Source organism: Eulemur rufifrons, chromosome 16, assembly GCF_041146395.1.
Source record: "Eulemur rufifrons isolate Redbay chromosome 16, OSU_ERuf_1, whole genome shotgun sequence".
Classification (NCBI taxonomy): domain Eukaryota; kingdom Metazoa; phylum Chordata; class Mammalia; order Primates; family Lemuridae; genus Eulemur; species Eulemur rufifrons.
Genome location: NC_090998.1, coordinates 22,246,798 through 22,264,937, shown reverse-complemented (window position 1 = coordinate 22,264,937; position 18,140 = coordinate 22,246,798). Strand labels below are relative to the sequence as shown.

Here is an 18,140-nt window from a genome sequence, read left to right as displayed (position 1 = left end):
TGAGGAAAATGCTTTATCCCTGGATTGGTGGGAATGCAAACATCTTGGTTTTCTGTGGCATACAAAATATCTTCCCAGTGGAGCTGGAAAGCAGAAGCTTATCACAGGGAAATCTAGAGCTCTCTCTGAGACCCGGGCACACCAGGGAGGAAGGAAGCCATATGCCTTTCCCTTTGTCAGTGGAGGCATCTGCACCCATTCCGTTCCCCAGATCCACTCTTCACACCCATCCACATCTAAGCTCTCTGGGATGCCTTTGAAACACGAAATAAGTTTTGTGTACATTATATATACATATTATTATGTGACAGGGCAGTTTTGGGGAAAATTGATGCTTGTGATTACAGAGACTTTTTAAAATGGAACATGTACCTTATTAGTAAATACACTTAATAAATGCTTGCATTTTACCTTTTAGTCACACTGTACCTTCTTCTAAAAAGCTCTTGAGATGACTGTACTCGTTGGAAGACACTATGCTGAATCATCTGCCCTTAGCAAAGCTCTCTTCCCACCTTAAATGAGGTGCTTCGATTAATGCCCTGAATGTGATAATTAGATGATGATACAGCAAAATGCTTATATTAGCAATGATGTTGCTGCTTAGGAAGCCATCCACACCCCACACCCTAGTTTGTTTTTTTTCTCTCCCACCACAGGGATACAGGTGAATCAGATATTTATATTATAAATAATACAAGTTAATTTAAAAACCTAGTATTAAAAATCAAATATTGGTGCCAAAGTATTAACCTATTTCATATTCTTTATTAGAATCTTTGAGCTTTCCTCTGAACATTAGCTGTATTTCAGTCCACTCTGAGGGTAAAGCGAAAATCAACAATCATCGTACAGAAGGTAAATTTTACCTCCCTTGTGGGATCTCTCGGGGATTTCTCAGACTTTTGTTTTTTGGCAAACACTAACACAACCATCCCTTTTTTCTCTCCTCTTCCTTTCCTCCCCTGAGGATGCCCTGGTCTGGTTGTTTAGAATGTTATGCTTCATAGGCGATTGTCGAATATATCCTCTTGGTGCTGGCAGGTTTTTCTGGGCTAGCTGTCTGACCTCTTCTCTTTCCTCAAAGTATTAGTCATCATTCCTGTAAAGGTTGCAACAACGAAAAGGAATGTGTTATGGGACACACAGCAGACTGAAGCCACAAACCGGGATTCATGCCTGCCCATTACATGGGGACTGCAGGAAGAGTGGTCCTCACAGTATCTGTAAGCTGCCTCATTTTCCAAAGAGTAGAAAAGAGCTATTGCTCAGCACACCTGCGTGCCTTCAGAACTCTTAATTCAGGCTTATATTTGCTGGAAGCTACCCCCAAGCTTTTGTGCCAGAATCCTGTTGGATCCAGTAGATTCATTCATTCGTTTTTTTTCAATCACTATTTTGAAACCTTTAATATGAGTTCTAAATTTAAAGAAAGTTAAGGGTTGTTTCTTGCTACAAAAATATGTATACATAGGGAAATATTTTCTGGCTATTCTGTTTTTAAGACTTCCAGTGGGTTTAGGTTAACGTGGGGTCTCCAAAGTGTCTTGTGAAATGAAGAAAAATTTAGAAAATTCTTAAAATGTATTTTCTCTCCCTTACTATCCACCAAGACTATTTCAGAATTGCTCGGCTCACATAGATCTATATTCAAGACTAGGAATAAATCTGAGCTCTGGTGAAAGCATCAAAAACAATTCAGGTTGCCCAATCCTACTCTCCTCCCGTATCAGAAATGTTGAGACAGCTGACACTAACTCAAGCAGACTAAAGCAGCCTCCTTACCCACCACTGGTTTTCTGAGAATCATATGATGAGTTTTAAAAACATTCATGTGGATTATTAATTATACCATTATTTGAAATTGCAAAATATTGGAAATAACCTAAATCCCCATCAATAAAAATACCTGTTGAATAAATTAAAGTATGTCCATATAATAAAGTATCATGTAGTTATAAAAAATAATGAGGAAGCTCTCTACTCACTAATACGGAGGAGACATTTCCAGGATACATTGTTAGGTGGAAATTAAAAAAAAGAAAACTTCAAAGAGTATATACAAAATGCTATTTTTTTGCATAAGAAAGAAGGGCAAATAAGAATAAATACATCTATTTGTTTAGTTTTTCAAAAAGAAACACAAGAAGGAGAAGCCAGAATTCATGAAAATAATTGTGTATAATATGTGGGTGGGAATTAATAGGACAGGAATGGAAAGAAGTCCAGGGTTACTTTTATATACAGTTTTGACTTTTGAACCTTCTGAATATTATATCTATTAAAAAAATAAAATTTAATCAACAAAGATGAGGAAATGTCTGAGATGTTCCGTACTAACATGGGTAGAAAGCCAAATGGTACTCACTGTTGTTGGTACTTCAGGCCAATACTCCACTAAAGAACAAAGACAAGTGAAGGAGGAAGTGCTGAAGAGAGTGGTCCCTACTGACCGGCATCTGTTACTGTTACTATCCCTCTACCTTTAATCCTTAAATTTTATTTTTCTTCAATTCCTGCAACTAACAGGAATCCCTTCTCCCTCTCTCATACTACTAGTGTTGGCAAGAGAGGAGAGTAAATAGAACTATTCATCATTTTCTCTACTTTTGAAATCATAATTTGAGTCAATGATGTGATTTCTTATCACATATTCTGGGAAGAGGGGGATACAGAAGCTGTGTAAATTATTTGCCAGTTTCTAAGTCATTACAATTATTAAAAATGTAACACCATTATAGGAAATATTACTTGCTTCCTAATGAACCGTATTGTTTTTTCCCTATAATTTTTATTTACTACACCAACAATGTCAGCGAGGCACCATTTTCTACTAATATGGAACCAGCTTCCTGAGCATGTAACATGCTTTTCGAGTTAACTCATTTGGAGGCATGAAAGTAGTAATTATTAGAATTATTTTAAGAAAATGAAATATGACTGTCGTAAAGCAGGGGTTGGGGGGAGCCCTGAAAGTTTCAAAGCTATTTCCAATCCTCTGCCCTGGATGATTCTATTCATCAGATTTTTATAGAGCTTTTATAAAACAAAGATGTGACAGTATTGGTCATTTAAAAATTGGCTTCTATTGGGCCTCCTTTATGCAATGAACTTTTAAAAAAAATTATTGGTGGGAAAGCTGATCTTGGTGATGGGTCAGGTGTTGCTATAGATTCGTGTTCTCAGCTCTCAGTGCTGCCATTGCCCCGCACCAAAGGAAGGAAGGGAAGTGGGGGCCGGGGTGGGGGGTAGGTGTGTGTGTTAATGATGTTCATATTCTTTATCTGGGTAGAATTTGTGATCAATATAACCAAAATTTATTGGTCCCTACTCTGTGTCTAGCACATGAGTAATTCCTTTTATCCAGTGACCTTCTAATTAAATAGGCAAAATGTCAAAGAATTTCACCCAGGGCAAGGAGTCTGAGGATTAAACGCACTGAATGGATAGAAACCTAGAAGATGGGAGAATGCTATGTCTATAGAGAATGAGCACCCTGTATGTTTCTGTTGGGGAGGAGAGGAATTTACTAGGCCTAAGTAGCCTTTGTGCAGGTCAGGTTTTAGTTGTGAGATAAGTCAGTGATCACAATATTAAATAAAATTGTACCAATTACATCTATCAATGCTTTTCCTCATGCAGTGACATAGTGGAAAAAATAATGAAGTAGAAACATCAGTTCCCTATATGAAAAGCTATGAAATATAAGTGCTCTCAGCCAAAGAAGGCAAGATCTGGAATTTTTTAAAAATGTGGATATATAGAATAAATATGCAACCCTCCTGATAATGTTGGCTGATGAAGTGAAATTCACCAACTGTAATTCTGGCACGGAGAGACACACATAGTGCCTGCATCCACGCATACACACACACACACACACGCACACACACAGACCCTCGGAATATTCTTAATCATTTGCTATCTTATTTACATTTCATTTGCTAGAGTAAATTCTATCATTTGAACTTTTTAAAAATATATTTCAATATTACTTAAGCAAAAATAAGGAATAATGTGATTGGCTTTCAAATAGCTTATTACCATTCAAATACTCTCTCGATAAATTATATTTAAAAAGAAAAAAAAAAAAAAACTGTGTCAGCTTCCGAAACATTCTAAATGGAGACTTAGCTCTAAGTAATCAAAATTGCTTTAGTTGTGCAGAGCGACATTAAAAGCCTTGTCCACTAATTGAGTGAAGCGGCACAACTGAAGCGGCCTTGTCCCTCATTAGATGATCTTGCAGGCACTGTTTGTCATCCCGGGTTGCTGGGCTCAATCTAACAGTACTGCTGGCTCAAATTAATGGTAATTCATTATGACACACTATGTCCTTCCAGCGAAACAACAATGTGAAACCAGTGGGGCATCTGTCTACCACTGCTACTTCTTGATCTCATTCCTTTCCACTTTAGTTCAAGCGACCACCTTTGCATAACCCTTCTAAGTTCTTTAGCTAACTGGTGATTGGAGATGCCACCTGCCTGAAGAATTGTATCCAGTTCTCTTCCGCTATTATTACATAAAGAGGGTCTCTAACAATAGACCAAGTCAGGCTGGAAAACGATGCCATTTTCTAAAGGAAGCAAAATGCATTTGTGTGTATGCCTGTGCGCTAGGGCTCCTTTTGGATTATAAATACTTCTACTCATCGGGGATATTAATAGGAAATGTTGAGATAGAACGTTCACAAATGTGATCTAAATCCAAAGATAATGAAAGTTTCTGATGCTATGAGTTTGGTTTATTCAGAACCTTTTTGAGGAAACTTCATGTTTATATGATGAGCATTGCTGTTCAAAATGCTGCTTTTCTATTCTTAAGAGCAGGCAGAATGCTAGAAAAAGTTTTAACAGTGATGCAACTGGACACTTCCTCCTAGCAACCCTAAATTGTATGTTTGTATCATATAAGTTTATTGCATTCTGTCGAATAATTTCTTCTGTCCATGGAAGGATGACTCAACTTTGCCCGTGAAAAAGTGTCTGAGTATAGTAATAGCTGGACATAGTTTTTCCTCTAAATTTCTGAAATTACCCATAAATGTAGAAAAGGTTGCGTATATTGACAGTTGACTCCGCAGTGTTGACAGTGACGCTGCTTAGTCAGTATGAGGTATGGGACAGTTGTGTCACCCACTGTTTTCCCAAGGCTCAGCCTTAATCTCACTATAGGACATCTATTCCAAGCAATATGGGCATGGTGTGATTTTAACAACATTAAAAGCGTGCCTGCCACCACACCATTTATTGTTTGAAATTCCACAATTAGATTCATTCCTTTGGGTTATATTATTAAAAAAAAAAAACTTTTCTTAACATAATTTAATTGCTTAGAAGGGCTAATAGAGTACAATTAGTTATCAGTAATCACTTATTCATTTATTTATGTAACATTTTAATCTATGCCCTCCCAAAATGCTCTCTAACAAAATCCTTCCATTCTGAACTAGGGCCCATTCCTTCCTTTCACAAAATACTTGGCTAAAATATAGATATATCTGCTTTTATATAGTAGTTCTTAACATGTCCTGACTGATGTCTGCTGTCTGCTTCAAATCTGCTCCACTCGCATTTGGTCTTCACAATTTCAGTGGATAGCGACACTCATTCCAGTCGCCAGGGAGTCATTCTTGACTCTTAGCTTTCACTCACACCCCGAGCCAGCCCACTGGTGAAACTTACCTGCAAAAAAAAAAAAAAAAAAATTCTGAATTCACCACTACTATTTTGGCTCAAGATAATATAAACTATTGCCTGGAATATTAAAATAGACTCTACCTTGACCTACTTTAAGTCTATTCTTAACATAGCTCTGGAAATAAATGGGGACATTTTTGGTTGTCAGAAGACCTGGGGATTACTACTGGCATTTAGTAGGCCTGGTTTAGAGATGCTAAGTGACCTGCCATGTGCCTGATGGTGGGGACAAAGAGGAGTTGCCCACCTAAAATGCCAATAGCAACCCCACTGAGAAATATTGAACCAATTAAAACCTAAGTCACCTGATTTTCCACTTCTGCTCAAACCCCTATAATGGATTTTAAATTTTCTGAGAACAAAAGCCAGCATCCTTACAATGGCCTACAAGGCCTTACACAATCCATGGCTGCCCTCCTCATTGATCAGATCTCATTTTCTATTACTCTCCCATTCACTCACTGCATGACAGCCACTCTGAAAATATAGTCATGCCGTCATGCTGTTCCCTCTGCCTGAAAAGTTCTTTTCCCCTTACCTCCTTACTCAAATGTCTTCCTCCCGTAACCCTCCTTAAAATCGCACCTCCTCTTCTCAGATTCTTATCCACAAGCTGTTGTATTTGTCTCCAAAGTACTTACCGCCATCTAACAGGTTATGTTGTATTCTTGCCTTTCTTCACTCACCAAAGTCTAAGCTGCATGAGAGATTTTTGTCTGTTTTGTTCTCTGCTGTTATCACTTTGCTTAGAACAATATCTGGCATAAGGTAGGTGCTCAGTAAGCAGGTTTTGACTGAATGGCTTTAAACTTATCACAACCTTAGGTAGTATTGCATTAAAGAAATGAAGATTTAAAAGCTGAGAGGCTTGCAAATTTGTCAAGAGACACATAGCTAGTAAAGAGAAGAACTTGCATATGTTCTCACGAATACATTTATTCATTCATCTACTATTTATTAACTCCTATTTTAAGTCATGCTCTGTTTTAGGTACTGAAGGTAAAGCAGTGAACAAAATAGGCAAGCTCATAAAACAAAGTAGTTTTAGAGATAGTAAGGAAAGAAAAGAAAAGGAAGAAGAATTAGTGATGGTTGGGGTAGGAGAGGCCTCCAGTTCTTGTATTTTTTTCACTATAACCTGACTAACTTATTCCCATTATCTTTCATTACCTGCCAGGCTCAATTACCTTATTTAATGTATTAGACTGGCACAGTGGCTCACACCTGTACTCCTAGTGCTTTGGGGGCTGAGGTGGGAGGATGGCTTAAGGCCAGGAGTTCATGGCCAGTCTGGGCTATACAGTGAGATCCAGTCTCTACAAAAAAAAAAAAAAAAAAAAAAAAAAATTAGCCAGGTGTGGTGGCACATGCCTGTAGTCCTAGCTACTTGGAAAGCTGAGGTGGGAGGATCATTTGAGCCCAGGAGTTTGAGGTTACAGTGAGCTATAATTGGGCCACTACACTCCAGTCTGGATGACAGAAGTAGACCCTGTCTCTTAAAAAAAAAAAAAAAATATATATATATATATATATATATATGTATACATTAGAAATACTTGAAGACAAAATAAGGAATTGATAGACAGGCATATTTTGAAAATGTTATGTGATCTATTGGAAAGAAAAGAGAATTTGGAGTCAGGCAGTCCCAGGTTCAAATCCCAGCTTTGCCACACACTAACCATGTGACCACATGCAACTAAGTTCAACCCAGTGTCCTCATGTGTTAAGTGGAATTAATAATGTACACTTCATAGGGTGGTTGTGAAGTAAAAACCCAGCGTAGATAAAGTGCCTAACGCATAGCAAAATAAGTCAATAAGTGGTATTTTAAGACTTTTGGCTACTACACAAGAAGAGGACCTGGATGGGACGCCCCAGTGGAGATTTGAGTGCTGTGCTGGAAGACTGGGTTATAGGAGGGTACTGCGGTTCAACTCAGAACCTTCGCAAAACGTTTTTCATATCCACTTAAATGCTAATATACAATTTTTTAAATAAATTTTGTTCTATTTAATAGCCTTTTTATTACAATGAAAATTATATCATTTATTGGACAAACATTTAGGAAATGTACATTAGCAAAAGAAGAAAGTAAGAAATTCCTCTAATTCTAAAATTAACATTGTAATATTTGGGCATTTATCCTTTGAGTCTTTTTTTTTTTTTTTTTTTTTTTTTGAGACAGAGTCTCGCTTTGTTGCCCGGGCTAGAGTGAGTGCTGTGGCGTCAGCCTAGCTTACAGCAACCTCAAACTCCTGGGCCTAAGCGATCCTACTGCCTCAGCCTCCCGAGTAGCTGGGACTACAGGCATGCACCACCATGCCCGGCTAATTTTTTCTATATATATGTTTTTTTAGTTGGCCAGATAATTTCTTTCTATTTTTAGTAGAGACGGGGTCTCACTCTTGCCCAGGCTGGTCTCAAACTCCTGACCTCGAGCGTTCCACCCACCTCGGCCTCCCAGAGTGCTAGGATTACAGGCGTGAGCCACCGCGCCCGGCCCTTTGAGTCATTTTTATATCATGTGTGTTTGTATCACTGTTCTATAAACTACAAATCCTCTGCTTATTTATCAAAATTAATATTTTACAACATTAATGTTTTGGAACAAAATGACTGTTTAGGAACTTTTGGGCTCTGCCGTCACAAGAATGTGTATTTTAATCTGTGCTGCTAATTGTTAACAATAAGTCTCATTTTCCTCAGCATACCAGTAAGGAGAGGATCTGTTGTTTATTTAATCAGCACCCTATTGTTAGCCATTTGGACCCATTCCTTTTTTTATATTATCAATACATTTTGAGATGACTATATTTTGTGGTTAAACTTTTCTCTTTTTTTGAATTATTTCCTTAGGATATATTCTCAGAAATGAAATTATAAATGAACATATGTAAATTGCTGGCTTATATGATCAAAATATTTTTTCAAAAAATTTCAATCATTTTCAACTTCCACCAGCCACATAGGAGAGGCCCCACTTCGCCATGCCTTTCCAGCATGGGATATTATATTAAAAACTTGTACTAATATGACATACCCCACAATTGAGTGCTTGGATATCTTTGCTAACCTACCACTTGTAGGTCCCGTGAACTGGGAAGAAGTTCCTTACTATCCCTTGGAGAGTTGGTAGAGGCTTCACTGAGAAGCTATAATTATCGAGTTGAGTCTTGAGGGAAGAGTAGGCAGAGGAGAATGGCAGAACATGCTCATGTTGCCTCACGTGCAGGGGTTAAGACTGGAGTAAGGAGACCGGCTAAAGAAGGCATCGTAATAGCCAAGGCGAGAGAAGAGCAAGAGCCTGGAGAAGAGCAGTAGCTATAGAAATGGGGAGAGGGACAGACTTTATAAATATTTGAGAGGTGGATGACCATGATTCAGTGGTCAATTAGATGTGGAAAGTGAGGGAGAATCTCCCTCCAGCCTTAGCCTAAGGACTTTTCTTGAAGTCACCCTTTTGCTTAACATCTTCTGAGTTCAGTTAAGTTAGAAAACCTGAATTACAGCAAGCGAAGACTATCCCTTTTCACGTAGTATATGTAGGTAGACAACTGTTGTTTTATCTTCCAGCATTCCTTACCATTCTGCTGCTTCTAGAAAGAGCACCTTCCACCGCCACACACACACACACACATACACACACACACACCCCCCGTTTCCTTTGGGAGAACTGCTTCTTCATTCTCTGTCCACCCCAAAGGCAGGTGATATAGTCCTGGCCAATCATACAATCTCATTTTGTTGGCTGCTATTAATGTAAGTGACATAAATAAAAGCCCCTTTTACCCCAGTAAGCATTCAAAAATACCTTCCCTTATGATATTTGACTTTCCCCATTGAGTTAATTAAAATATCTCTACATGTTCTTGCTTTGGCATGAAAGATTATGATAAGAATAGTAAGATTATCTGACATTGATTGAGCACCTATAATGGGCCAGGCACTCTTGCACTTGATATGCATTAACTCATTTAATTCTATTAATCATCCTATATGACATAGTTATTATAATCCCCATTTAACAGATGAGGACATGGAGAAACAAAGACATTAAATAACTTTCCTGTAATCATAGAGAAGGGCTGGAGTTAAGATAGCCAAAATTAACAAATTTTTGATAGAGGAAATGTGGCATTTTTATTCATTGTCTTAAGGAACAATACCAACACTTAAACATCTCTTCCATAAGGTTAAACTTTTCTTATAATTACTCAGAATTTCTTTGGAAGAAACTAAGATTATTGATCTTCTGAGTTTTTTACTTGATAATTATTTAATTAGCTTAGTAATCAGCTACATAAATGCTATATCTGTTTGGTGATGATGATGCTGTATTCTATATATCTGGTATGAATGGAAATTTCTGCTTTATAATTTTTTACCTGATCTATTTATATACATTATAATGTCTACTATACTATTAACTCCTAAAATGCAAATTCTATGTCTGATTAATCATCTAGCCTTCACAATAGGCAGAAAAAAAGAAATTAACATTTATTATTGGGTTCTGTAAGTGCATTAGTTCAATTAGTGATCACTGTGGGAAACTTATTCAGAAAGATTTTGCCACCTATAGTAAGTTGAGGCCAGAACTCAAAGTTAAGTTTCTATGATCCCAAAGTACATGCTCTTTTTATTTCTCTAGTTTGCCTTATTACATATTCGATATCTTATAATAAGTGCTCAGTAACTTTTTGTTGAGTAAATGAATAGATGAATGGATGGATGGTTTCTATTCAACAAATCCCCAATTTAACTCAAAGCAATGTGCATGCACATTTTAGAGAAGGGATTGGAGCCTTATTTAAATTTCAACAGCAGAAAATACACTTGAATAGTCAAATGTGTGTTAAATAAACAGAGAGGTTAGACACCCTAGGTGGTATAACTGAATTGATCAAGCTGCTTAATCATATAACTCTTACCATCACAAAATTGGATAAATGTGAGATAGTCCCTTAAGCTTTGTAGCCTCTGAGTATTTTATTAATGCATTTAAATTAAAATTAAAGGTTAATTAGATAGAATTAGAGAATTTCAATTTATGTTACCAAAATTTGATAAAGTAAATGCTTCCTCTGTATTTATCTAGTTTTTGTTAGCAGCTAAAATTTTCTTTCATGACAGTCATCCTCAAGTAGAGAATTCTAAAACCTCTAAGATCTTACAAAATCTAAAATCTCTGTAATTTCCAACTTTTAACAAATCGTATTCTGAACTATCGCTGTACTGTTGTTTAAAAATTTTTCCTACACTGTCAGCTGTGATAAAGTGACAATAATATTTTTATTATAATAATTGAGAACTGTTGAAAGACTAATGTCTGAACACTAGTTTATAAGTAGAACATCTTCCTATTACACATATGGTTAGTAGTATTTAGCCTTGGTATCCCATTTATGTTATCTGTCAGGGAATAATCTAAATTTATTTTGTGTTATCATAACATGATTAGATTTTCAAGGCAGATGTGTGTACTTTTCCTTTGGAAAAAAAAAAATGAGAATGAGACTGAGTTAATGTGTCTTTGTTTTATAGTATGTAATTCTTTAACAATTGGTTTGTTGAATTATAATTTATGTACCATGCAATTCACTTATTTGTGTTCAATTCAGTGTTTAATAAATTCACAGGGTTGTTCAATGTCGCCGCAATCTATTTTTAGAATATTTCCATTTGACAAAAAGAAACTGTGTACTCATTACCAATCACTCTCCATTACTCCCCAATCTCCTTCCGCCATAATTCTAGGTAACCACTTACCTGCTCGATATCTTTATAGATATACCTATCCTGGACATTCCTTATGAATGGAATCCTACAATATATGGTCTTTTGCTGCTGACTTCTTTCACGTGATATAATGTTTTCAAGGTTCATCCATGTGGATGAACACACTTCATTCTGTTTTATGGCTGAATTAGATTCCATTGTATGGATAAACAAAATTTGGTTTATAACTCTATATGTAAGTTTTTCAATGATAGTTTTAGTTTGTAATGGACAAGTCTTCCACTTCTATTATTAAATTTATGTCTAAGTATTTTATTCTTTTCCATGCTATTGTCAACGGAATTGTTTTCTCAATTTCATTTTTAGAATGTTTATTCCCAGTATATAGAAATACAATTGATTTTTGTATATTGAGCAAGTATCCTGCAACCTCACTGAACTTGTTCATTAGTTCTTAAAGTTTTTTAGTAACTTCCATAAGATTTCTAAATAAAAATAATGTTATTTACAAATAGAGATAGTTTTACTTCTTCTTTTCCAGACTGAAAGCATTTTATTTCTTTTTCTTCCTTAATGAACCTCTCTGTAACCTCTAATACAATGTTAAATAAACGTGGTGTGAGAAGACACCCTTGTCTTCTTCCTGATCTTAGGGGGAAAACAGTCTTTCATCATTAAGTATTACAGTTTTGGATTTTTCATATATGGTCTTTATGAGGTTGAGGAAGTTCCCTTCTATTGCTAGTTTGTTGAGTGTTTTTATGGTGTTAAAATAGGGTGTTGGGTTTTGTCAAATGTTTCTCAGCATCTATTGAGAATTATATGATTTTGCCCTTTATTAATAGGGTATGTTATATTATTTGTTATTTGGATGTTAAACCAACTTGCATTCCTGGGATAAATCCTACTGGGTTATGGTGTATAATTCTTTTTACTATTTTATGTACTCTAAAAGAATTTAGATAATCCAGAAAACACCCAAAATTATTGAAGCTTTTTAAAATGAGAAGACATATAAATTAATAATCAAAAGTTTTAGAAGTCACCTAGTCTTAGATCACCTCTAAATCTACAGCTTTAGTATGATAGCCCAGTATCACATAAGTAGAATTCTACTACCTAAAAGTATCAGTGTGAAGTATTATTGTTAAAATATTGACTCACATAATCTGGTTGATAATACAGGACCATCCCAGGGCAAAATATTGGTGGGATTTTTATTTATAAAATTTTAATAAGCCCATTGCAAGATCCTATGTATCATTAATAAATACTTAAAATGTCTTGAAATCATAGAATTTTGTTATTTTGAGGGCCAAACTTTAAAAAGTAGAGAATACCTGATGAACTTCCCCTTATAAAAATTGCATTCACAAATAATAAAATCATTATAAGAAGGTATATGTATTGAAATCTTTTGGATTTATTACAAGCTTTTGAAACCATTTTATAAATTGAGAAAATAAGCCTTCAAAGGGCTAGATAAATTTCCAAAGATATATAACTTCTCTGTCACGGGACCAATGATTAAATTCTGTTTATATGGCACTGCAGTCTGGCTTTGATACAGTGAGTGACCAAGTATAAATAGGATGTTTCTGTTTTTATTTTGCTCTTTTTGTTGTTGACCTAAAAATTACCCAATGAGTTTGTAAACTATTTATTCTTATGTAACTTAGTATCCTAGTAAAACAGACTATCATGCTTTGCTAAGTGTTAGTAGATATGTATTTAAGAAATTGTAGTGCCCATTAGAATGTATGTGCATACACACGTGTGCTAACATGATTGAATTAATCATATGAAAAGTTTTAAGTGATTTAATTGATAAGGTTCCAAAATAATTGACTCACAGTTTTATATTCCAACTGTTACTATTTATTGAAAAGTCATTATTAAAAGTTTGCTTTTTAGTTGTTCGTTGGTTATCCATTCATCAGCTGTTAACTGGCATATCCTATGAGGCTGACATTGTGGTATGGCTATGAATCTGGTCTAGGAAAAAGTTGTTGCAATGACTTTATTTAATATTTCTTTTAAAATTTGCATTAGAAATCTTGTTTAACTTTCTTTATGATGTTTAATTTTTTTTTCATCTGAGTATTTTGGAATTACTTTGATTTCTCACAATACCTTTTTTTTTCTTTTTTCCAAATTCTTTTTTTAGCATTGCAAGAAATAGATAATATTGAGGACACCAGGAGTGGGAGAGATTGGACTGGGAGACTCAGCAGGTCAGGACATTTGCATTATCATTTGCTGATCCTTCTTTTGGCCATCAATTCTATGGTTCTCAAATCTCTTACCACTTGCTTACTTCCTGTATGTGCTTACTTGGGATATTCTCAGTTTTACAAATCATGACTCACACCCTTATATACAAATCCCATCATTTGAGAATCCTCTTTTTAAGATCTGAAGATGAAAAAATAATTTAAGGAAACTTTCAAGAATAGAAGAAAATTTCTTACCTAATAATCTATACGGGTACCCTGATTTCTAGTACTCCTTATGTTATGTGAACTGTTTTGAAATGAAGACTTCTTGATGACCTTCCCAGAATCAAGTCCTTAAAGCATATACAATGTTGAAAACTATGTAATGGTACGCTGGAGTCCACCTCTAAGAGCTCTTGACACGCTTCAGAATCAATCTGTTTGCCAACACTAATTTTAACTACTGGATATTGACTACCAGGTATAAAATGAAGGTTAATTATTAATAAGTTAACACAATTTCTATGTAAATCTAAAGATCTCAACAGTCAAAGTGTCTAGTAGGAGCATTCGGCCGTCACTGTGGAAGGTTTGGTGTGAGTCACGCTCCTCAGTAAGCTTGGGTATTGCCATGCGTGTGGCTGATGGTTTTGTGTTCATCTCCTGGTTCAGAGAAGTCTCTCAGTTATCTTTGAGTGATCACAACTCTCACTGTCACTACTTATGTATAAAGAAAGTTATGTATAAAGAAAGACCTGGGGATCCTCTCCCTCTCTGTTACCCCTCCAGTGTTCCCACCTGAGTTTGTCTTAGCTCCTCCACATTCAGGTCTCCTATAGAACAACTACCAGCGGGTTTTTCGGTTTTCATCACATAGAGAGATGAATGCCTTTGTTCTTCAGTTTGATCAGATCCCTTCAATTAAAATGACTTACTCGAAAAGGAGCTAAGCTTAAAGTTCTTCTGCCTGGATGCTTCAGGGATTTTGTTATTTTCTAGCATTAACTTTGGGGATTAGACAAATTTCTATTGGCATGTACCTTGAGAGAACGCTACCTTCCAGCTTAAAGGAAAGATAAATTTCAAGTATAACTTGATGCAATGCATATGTTCAAGTGTCTGCTCTTAGCTAAATTCGGGAAGAGTCCTGCAAAAAGCTCTATTTAAAATTATATACCAAAGTAATTGGGTTTGTGAGTACGTCTGCATTGACTCTTGCAGAGTTGAGAACCATTTTTGGATGATATTTTCATAAAGAGTTTTCTGATAATAAACATCCCCAGATTTTCAGTTTATAAATATCAGTGAAGTAAACATTAAAACCAAATAAATTGAAGCTAAAAGTAGTGGTATTCTTGACATCCAACTATTATATAAATATTGACCTTAAACTGAATACAATTGTGGTTTGAGTTTTGCATGTTTGGAAGCAAAATCAAAAAGGAAGAGACAAACATCTAATAAATCCCTATCGTCTTAAGAGGTAGGGTGAGCCTCAGTCCAGTTCAATTATTTTACAGACCTAAATTGCCATCCAGAGTCACATGAAACATTAGTAACAGAACTAAGTCTGTGTTTCTTGGCATGATACAGGCCCACGACATTATGCTGCCTTACAGGTTATGGAACAAACCATTCTGCACACTACATTATGCACACACATGGAAATAGCATCATACTCACCATCTTCACCAATTTATCATTTTATAAAGAGTGCCATTGCTACTGATACTTCAATCTGGATTGCACTGATATTTGAAGAAATCAAGAACTTTAAGATTTGTTTCTAGTATTGTTTCCCTGGAGAAGTTTTCTGTTTAGCTGGATAAAATAAAAAGATGATTATCCATTCATTTATTCATTCATACAAGGAGAATTCATGTTCTCCTGGAGCTCTCATTCTAGTGGAAGAAAATAAAAAGTGAAGATTTTGATATGTATGTCAGTGGGGATGTGTACTAAGAAGAACAATAAAGCAGGGTAACTAGAGAACAATGAAAGGCTATTTCAGATATACTGTCTAGGGGAGTCCTTTCTGATAAGGAGAGAATGGAGCAGAGGCCTGAATGGAGTGAGAGAGGGAGCCATGTAGATTTGGGGGGGAAGAGGTATATTCACTGGGAAGAACAAGTGTAAGGAGTGTGTTTGGTGTGTTGAAGGAATGGCAAGAAGAGCAGTGGCAGGAAGAGAGTAAGGAGCAAACAAGGGAGGGATGAGACTGGAGAGGGTGATGTGGCATCTGTCATATGCAGCATGGTGGACCAAGGTTGGACCTTGACTGTTATTCTAATGAGATGGGAACCATTCAAGGGATTTTAGCAGACCAGGGGCATGATATGGCTTATTGGTTGTGTACAGCATTTCAAAAATTTCTCTTTATAGACAGAATATAAATTATGAATAAAAACAGACTTAATAAGGATTAGGGTAACATTGTCTCGTCAGGATATCGACTGAGGATTGTGTTCAAGGAGCTAATGGTAGAGAGTACAGCTATCCTTTTTCTTTTCCTTGTCTTTTTGGCAGAATTCTTACGAATGCGAATCATGTTCTTTGTACAATAACTTATTGTTTTATAATAGAGACCTTAATGATAATGATATATAATACGTAAAAATTGTGTGCATTCGATTAGTTGCTTCGCACAGCTGAATTTCTCCTTTGTTTGTCGTTTATAATTTCAACCAAAACCGCATTGCCTTGTATAAGTCCAGAAACAAGTCCTGAATTTTATCTTCTATCTGCAAGGGAAGATATATGAAAATTATGTTATTTTATTATAATTATTACATGATCCATGAGGCAATTTAGGAAGAGAAAACATGGAATAGTTTTGTTGGTGGTTTTTTTTTTCGTTGTTGTTGTTGTTGTTGTTTTGTAAAAAAACCCCCACAATTTAGTAGGAATCAGAGGGCATGAATCCTGGAAGCAGCTCTTAAACTTACCAGCTAGCTGGGTGATTTGGGGACTTTGACCCGTGTTTGCGTACCAAATGACCTGTGTGGGAGAAGTTCAGTGGTGTTACTGCTGCAGTTCCTTTGCATTTGTTAAGGCATTGTACATATACAAGGTGAGAAATGGTAAGTTGTTGAATAAAGAGTTGCCTACATGATAAGTAACCATTTGTAATATAAATGAGAAAGTAAGGGCTATTACTTTATATAAATTACAGAGGAAAATGTCCATATTTATTTTCAGAAAAATTATTAGCTCAGAGTAGACATTATTAACACTTGGAAGGAAGGGTTGTTTGTAAAATTATCACTCTTATCAGGTGAAGAAGCAAAGTGACTTTTAAAAAAGGAATTTGAGAGGTGGAAGTACCTTCTACTAGAAATCTTGTGGCAGCAGTTTTCAATTGCTAAATGACTGTTTACCGAAAATTTTTCAAACCTTTCAATAAATACGTTAGAAACTCTAAATATTAAAAGAACTCTTACTGGGTTATCTAACCTTGTATTTCCAATATTTGGCTATCAAATATTCATGCAACAACAACAAATATATATATATATATACACACACATACATACACGTACACACACATACATACCTATTTATTTATGAATATTTAATGTTTTCCTGAAAATTTTTATTCTAAATTCTTTACATTTTAGTCATAAGAATAAGAATCATTTCTATGATTAAAGTGAGAAATAAGGAAATTATTCTTTGACATTATTATTTGGAGAGGGCAGGCCTATCTTAACTTCACATAACACACCTAAAATTGTGCTCGAGTCTGGAGTGATTCCACAGGTGGTGGAGGAGTTTGTCCATCTCCCACAAGGGCCAGGCTCTCCACCTGTGGCTTAAGCCCCTACTGCCTGTCCTACAAACTTTGATTGTCTTCTGCAGTATTTTCAACTTCTCCCACTTTACTGGAAGCTCAGTATTTAATCATGCTCAAGTGTCCCATCTGAAAATAAATAGACAGAACTTTTCCCTTGATTTTACTTCTTCCCCCAGCCACCGCTCCCTTCATATACAAATTTCCCTAAAGTCTTACTTGCTGTCATTTTCTTTTTTCCTTCTCACCCTTCAATCCTCCTCCACTTCGATCCTGCAAAATCTTCTAAGGTCACCAGTAACCGTCATCATGCTAAATCCAAAAGGTGTTTTTTAATCATTGTCTTATGTGATCCTTAGTTTCATTCAACTCCATGAATAACTTCTCAACTCCTACCCAATCCCCCCCAAGCCCCCTGAAAGACTCTCTTCCCTTTGCTTGCTGCTTGGGAGCGAGCCTGTCTTGCTCTCTGCTGTATCCCAATACACTTTTCAAAGTGCCTTGCTAATCACATGAGCCATGAGCAAATGATTATAATGTGAGATGCAATGTCACGAAGGCTGCAGAAGAGCTACAAGGTGTCACTCTGTGAGAGGCCATAGAGAAGGGAGAGAAAGTTTCATAGACAAGACGGTATTTGAGCTGGGCTTTAAAGGCTGCATGTGATTTTGCCAAGCAGAGATGTTGGAC

At 36.0% G+C, this 18,140-nt stretch overlaps 1 protein-coding gene across 2 annotated transcripts in view; it reads left to right on the top strand.

Annotated features, from left to right (window-relative positions):
• The window catches only part of SOX5 (SRY-box transcription factor 5), a 1,007,084-nt gene that overhangs the window by 306,775 nt on the left and 682,169 nt on the right, over window positions 1–18,140 (top strand). The window contains exon 5 of one of the 2 annotated variants that reach the window (XM_069489790.1): window positions 13,612–13,678. The exons of the other annotated variant lie outside the window; for it this stretch is intronic. The gene's annotated coding sequence lies outside the window, so the exon portion shown is untranslated. The remainder of the gene's footprint in view (window positions 1–13,611; window positions 13,679–18,140) is intronic. 2 annotated transcript variants of the gene reach the window in all.